This window comes from Martes martes (assembly GCF_963455335.1).
Source record: "Martes martes genome assembly, chromosome: 1".
Taxonomy (NCBI): domain Eukaryota; kingdom Metazoa; phylum Chordata; class Mammalia; order Carnivora; family Mustelidae; genus Martes; species Martes martes.
Genome location: NC_137888.1, coordinates 88546841 through 88556665, shown reverse-complemented (window position 1 = coordinate 88556665; position 9825 = coordinate 88546841). Strand labels below are relative to the sequence as shown.

Genomic DNA, 9825 nt, shown 5'->3' with positions numbered 1-9825 from the left:
AGTACTTTTCTATTACTGTAAACTAGGATAAAGGATCTATGTTTGTGTTCTATTGTTAGTTAACAAATTACCACTATCTTAGTGAAGTAAAACAAAGCATATTTACTATCTCACACTTCCTGTAGGTCCCCAGTTCAGGCATCACTTAAGTAAGCCCTCTGCTCAGTCTCCCACAAGTCTACAATCTAGGTAACAATTGGGCTGTGATCTTTTTTCTTTCTTTCTCTCTCTCTCTCTTTCTTTCCTTTTTTTTTTTTTTTTTCTTTTTTAAAAATGTAAACCAGAAATGTTTCTTGCAGAAATTTGGTCAAGGTTCCCATTGGGTGGCTCCTGTTGAAGTTGGCCTGGGGCCCTCCATCCAGGTTTGGACAGGTGAAATAGAAAAGGGTGGAAGTAGTATGTCTGGGCCCAGGGCCTCAGAGCTGCAACATGATGTTGGGAGCCAGGCTGCAGGTGAGACCTATATCCTCTGGTTCCACATTCAGGGACTTCACTTTGCCATCCTCTACCACTATGGAGAACCTCTTGAGCTGGTGATTTCCAAAGACACCACCAATGAATCATCTAGTAACAAATTGGTTTCCTTCCCAAAGGTCCCAGTGGAGTCAGCCAAGAGGCTAACCTTGCCTCCTGAATTGTGAACTGGTTCCCACAGTTCAGTCACAAAAACATCATCAATACAGACATACTACCACTTGAACCCCCTTGGCCTTCAGAGCCTCAGCCTGTCCACAAACCCTGACAAGTGGGTCTTGGAACAGCCTGGCCTGAAGGCCCCAGGGTTTCCAAACAGCACCCTGTTTGTGCCTTTGAACAGCTCTGCCAGGTTCACCTTGCTCCTAGGCAACCCTTCAATAGCCACCAGTGAAGGGATGGCATCCCCAACTTGATTGGGGCCACGGCTGAGAAAGCGCTGCTGAAACTGAGGCCTCACCAAGCATCTACTCCCTGCTTTATTGCTGGCACCCTCCTGCTCTTTTCGCCGCCCATGCCGCCGATTAATGGCAGTGGCCCAGACAAGAACTAAGCCTGCTTGGCTGCCCAGAAGGTGCGGTCCAGCTAGCAGCATGCCCATCCCAAAGCAACTGGTCTGTGTTCTTATCTGGAGACTTGGTTGGGGAAAAATGTGTTTCCAAATTTAACCAGGTTGTAGGAATAATTCATTTCCTTGGATTCTTGAAGATCACTAGGAGACTGTGTCTTCATTTTAGGGAGGGTACTATCTCTCTTTTAAGGACATTCACGTGATTAAGTCAAGCTGACCCAGAACAATCTCCCTTCCAATTAACTCAAAATCACTGATGTGGGATTCTAATTACATCTGCAAAATCCTTTAACCTTTGCCACTTTCTAGTGGATAAAGAAGTCACAGGTTCCATCCACACTGAACTATGAAGATGAGACTATGCAAGGATGTGACACACTGGAGGTCACCTTAGGGTGTGTCCACAACAGGATCTCTAGCAGCCACATGGGATTTCTTGCTTACCATTCAAAAGCATACATGGAACAGCCTGGGGTGAATAAGAGTGCCAGGGAATTTTGTTGCCTTTAGGATCAAAGAAGAGATACGGATATATTGTAGAAGTTCTGTAGATGCATCGTTATATCTAACAAAGATATGTAACAAACAAACAAACAAAAACAGAGAAGTCATTTCGTCAGGAAGGACACGGAGGCAGAAGTTTGATGCACTGAACTGAGGAGTAATGTCAGACCCGTGAGCAGGACTTGGGACAAAGGACAGCACAGGTGCCCATCTGGCGGCAGTGGCTTTATGTACCAGACATGTCTGTGTTGCCTGGCTGCCTGTCCACGGCTCCTCACACCTAATCATCCATGCTGTGAACTGGCTCAGCCTTATTAGACCATGAATATATACCTGACCAAAAAGAATACATCCAGAGACTGGCCAGAAACTTATGGTCTATGTGGCCTTACTGGAAAAAAAAAAAATAAGCCTGTCCATTTATATTTTCAGGAATTTGAACTAAAGTGAAAGAGAGAAGTTGCCAGTTGGTAGAGAATACTGCAGCTGAAAGGCCACGTAGCAATTACGAGCTGTGTGCTAGCCGGTGCAGAGAAAGCAGCTTAGCAGAAGGGGAAAAAAATGGTGCAGACTCAAAAAGAAGTAGAGATTAGAGAGAACATTCATTCATTCAATCCCTCTAATACATTTGTATGGAGTTCCTATTATGTACGGGCCACTGTTCTAGGTGCCAGGAATACTGCAATGAATAAAACAAAGTGCTTGTTCTCATGAAACTTATTCCTGTAGTGGGAGATACACGGTAAAAGTGCCTAAGCATATAAATTATATTTCATTAGGAGAGAAACCATGGGAATACAAATAAAGCAGGCCATGAAGTTTAAAAGTAATCGGGGAACTGCTGCTTGGGGTAGCATGGTCAGGGATGCAGACTTGATTATGTCCTTTGAATAGAAACCTGAACGCAGTGAAGATGCCAGTCAGTCCTGCTGGAAACTGTGGAAAGGGTATACTGGACAGAGTGCACAGTAGATGAAAAGGCTCTGAAATAGGTGTGTGCTTGGTGAGTCAAAGAAATAGCAAGAGGGGGAATATGCTTGCTATAGAGTGGGAGCGAGAAAGCAAGCCACAGGGTGAGAAGGCAGCTATGGAGCAAGCAGCAAGGTTACATAGAGCTCGGGACCTGGGTCAGACAGAACGCTAGCTTTTACCCAGGGAGATGGGAAGCCACTAGAGGGTTACTAAAAGATAATACCAGCCTTACATTTTTAAGAATCATTCTTTCTGCTGTAGAGAACAGATGGGAAGTGAGGGAGGTGACAGGGAGACCATGTGGACCCTGAGAGATACAAAATGTGGCCTAATTTCCGATTATGTTCCCCATGAGGTCTGGCTGTACTTGTTTCAGTCTTTGAATTTCCATGAGATAACACTGCAAATCCTTTTCTTTTCTTTTTTTTTTTTTTTTAACAACCCACTCCCCTTTCCTTAAACCAGATTGCCAAAGACTCTAATGAATGTTAAACATATTCAAGTCTTGGGTATTTTGGCTTTTTATATACTTTGGCATAAGAGCTAAAAGGTAGTAGAATTTTAAAAACATGTTACCTTTTTTATAAATCATAGAAAGTGCTTGCACATTGGGGAGTTGATGTCAGACTGTTAAATTGTTGAACAGAATTATTTTTCCAGGACACTGGCTTAAACCCATACAAAAAAGTCAGTTCCCAAAGATTATCTATCTGTGACATAAATGTTTCAAGAGTCTCTAACTTAATCAATATTCTCATCCAATATCAATTAAATAAATATAATTCAATTTTTATATCTTATGGATAACTATTTTGTTATTCTGTGAGTCTTTGAAACTAAGTGTGCTTCTCCTTTTAGAGACAAAACAATTTTATTTATTTATTTATTTATTTATTTATTTATTTTAAAGATTTTATTTATTTGACAGACAGAGATCACAGGTAGGCAGAGAGACAGGCAGAGAGAGAGGGAGGAAGCAGACTCCCCTCTGAGCAAAGAGCCTGATGTGGGGCTAAATCCCAGGACCTGAGACCATGACCTGAGCCAAAAGCAGAGGCTTAACCCACTGAGCCACCCAAGCGCCCCAAGACAAAACAATTTAAGACAAAACAATTCAAAAGAGTTTATAAAGAATCCACTAATTTTTAATTTTCTATCCTCCCAACTCACACACATACAGAGATACACATGCATATGTATCATTTTTATATGTGTAAATACTTTTTGGCTACATTTTTATGGCATTTCCAGTGAAATATTACAAAATCAACCATAAAGTGTTCCAAAATGGGCGGGAGAGGGAAATTAGCAAACACTCCCTCACTGTCTTAACAACATGAGACATTTTGCTACTACCCTTTTAATGAATAAATCTAACTAGTACAAGAAATTAAAAACAAACCAACAAACTAGTTTTAGGTCAGCCTATCCTTTTAAAATTTTAAGGTCATTAAAATACATTGAAATACATCCCCAAATAGTCAAATATTCTTTATCTTTTATTTATATTTTTGGTCACATTTCTATAAGATAATTTATATTTTTCGGATGGGGTAAATTAATAGCATTATAAGTTCTGCAGTATTTTATAATTTTGCCTTTGTTAAAAAACGGTGGATGAATGGTGTCTTAATTGTGCCACATACATTTATTAAATTATTTTATTCTTTTTATTTAAAATATTTCCTAAAAATAACATTTGTAATAAACTTTTCCCATTCACAAAATTCTTAAAAACACTACCGTTAAAGAAAATAAAATTCAGACCATTCATCTGTTAAAGAAGAATATTTTGTTGGCTATGAAAGGAAAGAAATTAGCACCCATAGAAACATATATTTACCTTTAAATGCCTAAATGTGAAAACACACGTGCACACACACACACACACACACACACACGATTTTAATACACAGAAGATAGAGTTACAGATAAGGGAACCACTAAACATTAATTAACAACATAGAAATGTGAAAGGAGATTTAGATAGAACATAAACGCTAAAAGCAGCTATATGCCTAAGTAACTCAGCAGAGTGATACAGGGGAGGCAGCCAAATCCAGAAAAACTTTATTTTTTTGGATTTAAGTCACTTTAAGAATTGTTAACATTCAGATATATATTCAGTGTTTCATAACACTTTTGTCCTATTCTTAAAATGCAAAGTTGTACATAATATTTCCATTATCTGTGGTTTCCAGCACACAATCATATAAAGCCTTTTATCTTGTCCCATAGTTGGTGGGAACAAATTTTTCATCAGGCTTTATACTGAAATCAGCCTCATTTAAAAAGTTATTTCATATTCATGTTCTCAAATAGTTTTCAAAAATTCAAAGACCAGAGGAAATTTGATTTGACTTAAAAGGCTTGCTGGCCTTTGACTTAATTAGGCTTGCTGGCCTTGTTAGCTGATGCCAATACTATTCCTCTATGATGCTGTAGTTAATTTTAAATTAGTAGACTAAGAGGACACATATAGAACTTCAATGTGGTTCCAAGAGGATTTCCATGAAAGCTAGTTAAAATATTTTAAGCATTATCATGCCCTTTAACATTTTGTCACTTTAGCAGTTACCACAAATTCTATAGTTTCAATTACCTTCTAATTAAGTGACTCCTTCTCTAGCCCTTGTTCATCTCTTGAAGATTAGTTCTACATTTCTACCTGCCAGGTGAGTTTCTCGGCATGAATATAAACCTAACTCAAATAAGTAGAAAGTTCATTACCTTAGAATTTTAAACATATCCTCAAGGGAGTAACTAAGACTACTTAACAGGAAATAAAAGAAAACATTTGTTTAAGTTTGCTTAAAATTTGTTCTACCAATTGGATTTGTCCCAAAACAAAATCAGCTGCCCTGAAATGCACCAAGCTCCACATCACAGGCAATATTAAGCCTTGTCTATATAACAATTTGGCAAAGGATAGTAAAACAGGGATTTGAATATCACATAATTGGTTGGACTTGATAACCTTTCATGTCCCTCTTAATTCTGAGATTCTATAATGTTATAAAATCATTCTCATTCTCTTTATCATATATTAAAAAAGAAAAATTTCCTTCACTGCTAAAACTTACGTGATTTACCTCTTTCCACTACATACAATATCTATTCATTTCCTGATGTATTATTCAACAGTTTAATTTATTTCAACAAATAAATTTGATTAATTTCCCCATATCTTGATCTTTGAAGATTTTTTTCTCAGTATTTTTTTTAAGATTTTATTTATTTATTTGATAGAGATTACAAGTCATCAGAGAGGCAGGCAGGAGAGAGGGGAAAGCAGGTTCCCTGCTAAGCAGAGAGTCAGATGTGGGGCTCGTGCCCAGGACCCTGAGACCATGACCCTGAGACCATGACCTGAGCCGAAGGCAGAGGCTTTAACCCATTGAGCCATCCAGGTGCCCCTTTCTCAGTAGTTTTAATCTTAATATCTACAATCTATTAATTTCAAATAATTTTAGAAAATCTCTTATAAAGGAAACAATAACTTCTGGGCTTAATCCAGACTACAAATTAAAATTTGGAAGCTTTGTTCATACTAGATAAACTCTGGGAGTTCTAAAAGAGTTCACTTAATCTTTGAGATTAAAATACATGTTTACTTCAAAGATAACCTAAGTCTTCATTAGGTGGAAGCTTACAAAGTGCTTCTAAATATTTTAGTAAAACAAAATAGAAAAGATCAATGTCTAATTGAATATCTTATAACTACTTCTCTATATGTATAGATTGTTAGTTGTAATGCAGGTATCGCTTATAAATATGTTGATTCACTACGTTTTACAAGATGCTTTTGAAAAAACATAGTTACCAATGGTTTTGGAACTTCCACAAACATGTACTTCTACAAACATGAGCTTCTACAAACAAAAACCTTTCAAACATGTTTCTTCTATGGAGTTATAGGAAGATATACACAAAAACATTTATGTAAGTATGTAACCTTCAGTCTGAATTGTTCAATCTTTGGAATTCTTTCAATAAATGCTAACATTGAATTTCTCTTTTATCATGTTTTAATTTGCTTAATGCTTGGTATACAAAATTTTAATTTACAAAATCATATTGTGTAAGTAACTACATTTTCAATTGTTTCAAAGGTGGTATTAAAAGTTGCTCAAATGAAGATATGATTAGCTTTTTCATATTATCAAACATGTAGTTTGTCAGTCTGAAAATTATTTGGAATAATGTGTGCCGAAAAAAAAAAAAACCACAAAAAAACAAAAACAAAAACAAAACAAGAGAGAGAGAGATAGAGAGAGGGGCTTCTTGAATGCCTGTGTAAAAGCAGATGAATACAATACATAGGTGACTTAGATATGCTGTATGTAATCATAAATTACTGCAGAGTTTAGAGCTTTCTTGGATGAATGCTCCATTATAAAACAAACTCTCTAGTACTACCTTAATTAGAATTACATCTTTCAAAGATATATTTATTTTATTTAAATCAGAGTGAGTAAAATATATGCTAGATAAGAAAAATATGTCTACTTTATTCACCTTAATACTACTATCTCTCTCTCTCTGGAAACAACAGAATAATTAAAAGGAAACTGAAAAATACTGCTGTCCTTGGAACTAAATTTATATACATATATATACATATATATATGATATTATATATCAGCAATATAAACATATTTAATTACATTGTGTATGTTATTTCTATGTTTTCCTTTTACCCATTATGCATGATCAATAAAAAACACAGTTCTTTAATGAGAGCTCTTTCTTTTTTGAAATATAAATTATTTGATTAAAATAAAACTATGGGTATGTATATAAATACTTCTGTGGAATGCACTAAAAAGTCCTAACAAAGAATAGCTCAAAGGATCACCACACTTACCCCACAGCATTTTTATCTGACCTGAAGTATTTATGTTGGAAGTACTCAGTTATAACATTGGCAACCCATCCTAGCTATTCAATCTTCTGTAGCTCCCCAAACCATCAGACTATAACAAAATCTGCTCAGAGTAAATATTTTAACACATTCAGAGTTCTCTTATCAAGAAATAACCTTGAAAATCAAATAAAAAGAAAAAACCTCCAAAAGGTTAAAGAGATTCAGCTATTTTAAGAATGATGTTGCCTGATTTCTTCCAGGGTTACTCTAATATCCACCAGCCTTGAGGCTCAGGGGCATGTGTGTGATTTCACACTTGCCCACGTAGAATATGGTGTACTCAGGAGTGATTCTCCTCGAATTGAGCAACCACCTGAAAAGGCCAGAAACATCTCTATGACTCATCAGCCTACTGATGTAGCTCAGGCTCTCCTAAATCAGACTGATTTGTTATAGGGATGGACCTTTTCCACAAACTTTCTTGAATATATCTTTTTAAAACTCAATTTGGAGGACTTGTAAGTGAAAAACCCAAGACAAATATTCTTTTCCTATCCTTGTCTCCATGTACATATGCTTCACATGGAAGCATTTATTATCCAAGAAAATACTGAGGAGGGTTTGAAATGTGTGCCAGATCTGAAAAACAATATTTAAATGTGTGTGTGTGTGTGGGGGGGTGCCTGGGTGGCTCAGTAGGTTAAGCAACAGATTTTTTATTTTGGCGGGGGTCATGATCTCAGGGTTGTGAGACGGAGCCCTGCTTCTGACTCTGCACAGACTCTGCTTGAGATTCTCTCTCTCCCTCTGCTCCCCCATCACCCCACCAACCTCACACTCCATCTCTCTCTAAAAATAGATAAATAAAATGTTTTAAAAAAATAAGGGATGCCCAGGTGGCTCAGTCAGCTAACTATCTCCCATCTGCTCAGGTCATGATTCCAGGATCCTGGGATGGAGTCTGCATTGGACTCCTTGCTCAGCAGGGAGACTGCTGCTCCCTCTGCTTTCTCTCTCTGACAAATAAATAAATAAAATCTTAAAAAAAATAGAAAATAAAAATAAATAAAAGCATGTATTTTGTTATCATATTGCTTTCACCACTTTCTAGGTTCCTGTAGATATTCTATTAATCTAAATAATCTTAAAGAAGACTATTGTGAAGAACAAATTGAAATATTATTTTAAAAAGCAATCTAAATTCACTTTATGCACAACCAACACAGTTGCCATATGGAATTTGGCTAATCTATGTACAAAATCCAAAGGAATCCCACAGTCCCCTGTTTTTCCACTATGACCAGTTCCATCTTCTTTCTTTTAATGAAGGTAATACAGACACTAGACTCGTGGTATAACATGTATATAACGTACAGTAACAATGGTGTAGCATAGTAAACCGAAAATCCATTAAATATAGGCTAAAATCATACCTCCAGGCCTGTTTCTCAAAGAATTTCATATATGAAAGAGAGTATTCTTTGTAAGGGTTGAGTTAGCTCCTTTGAGAGCTTTTGCAAATAGGGTTGAGGTCAGTTTAGGTCTACCTTATACTAGCTACACAACTTTGCTTGCCTTCGACAATTTATTCCATTCACTTCAGTTAGGAATGGCAAGAGATACAAAGATGATTCCTGGGACTACTTCTTATTCAGTTTGGAAGTTAGTGGAAGACTGTCCTCTCTACAACGCAGTCGCTAATGAAAGGGATCTATTAAAAAGAACTGCGTTGGTTTACACTGCAGATTGAATGGAGCATTAAATGACTGCATTAGTATGACTGCAGTGGGGGTAATGGTCGCCTCCAGTAGGTATATAATGTTGCAATAATTCTTTCACATAGGTGCAATAATTGCTCAAGTGTCCTCATTTAATTCGTCACGAAATGGTATCCAACATCTCTCCAGCAAATGCCCCTCACACCTCTCTTCACTCTAGTTTTATTTTCCTCCCTCTTGGCGCGTGTAAACAGATGAGGAAATCTGTGTACTTCCAAAATGTCACCTATGTATCATGAAGCGGGGTGTGTGGGGGGGGCACTGTAAATCACTTGGAAACAGCTTCTAGGAGGCGTTTAGGGATACCGCCCATCAATACAGCTCAGATGCTCTTAATTTGATGACCCCGCCCAAACCCCTCGGGCCAGGCCTGTAATTTTCCAAACGGCCACCTCTTATTTGCAAATAAAAGTTAAAGTCAATCCACAGATACAGAACGCTGACTTCCTGCCACTCAATTTTACAGGGCTTCTCTTTGTAGAGCTGCCAGATTGTGACCGATGCAGCGGGGGGGGGGGGGGGGGGGGGATGAGATGAGCGAGAGAATGAGATGAGAGAGAATGAGAGGAGAGAGAGAGAATGCGAGAGAAAGAGAGAAAGAAAGAGGGAGAGAGAGAGATCACTTGCTTCCTTGCTTCCTAAGCAGGGATTTGCCTGCG

General features: G+C 37.4%; 1 pseudogene across 1 annotated transcript; it reads right to left on the bottom strand.

The window, feature by feature from the left end:
• Positions 1 to 416: 416 nt before the first annotated feature.
• Positions 417 to 9479, bottom strand: LOC308342620 (peroxiredoxin-5, mitochondrial-like; annotated as a pseudogene). Its single transcript has 2 exons — positions 9439 to 9479; positions 417 to 922 (listed from the first exon to the last, which is right to left on the bottom strand). The product of its transcript is annotated as a peroxiredoxin-5, mitochondrial-like (transcript).
• Between the last annotated feature and the right edge of the window lie 346 nt (positions 9480 to 9825).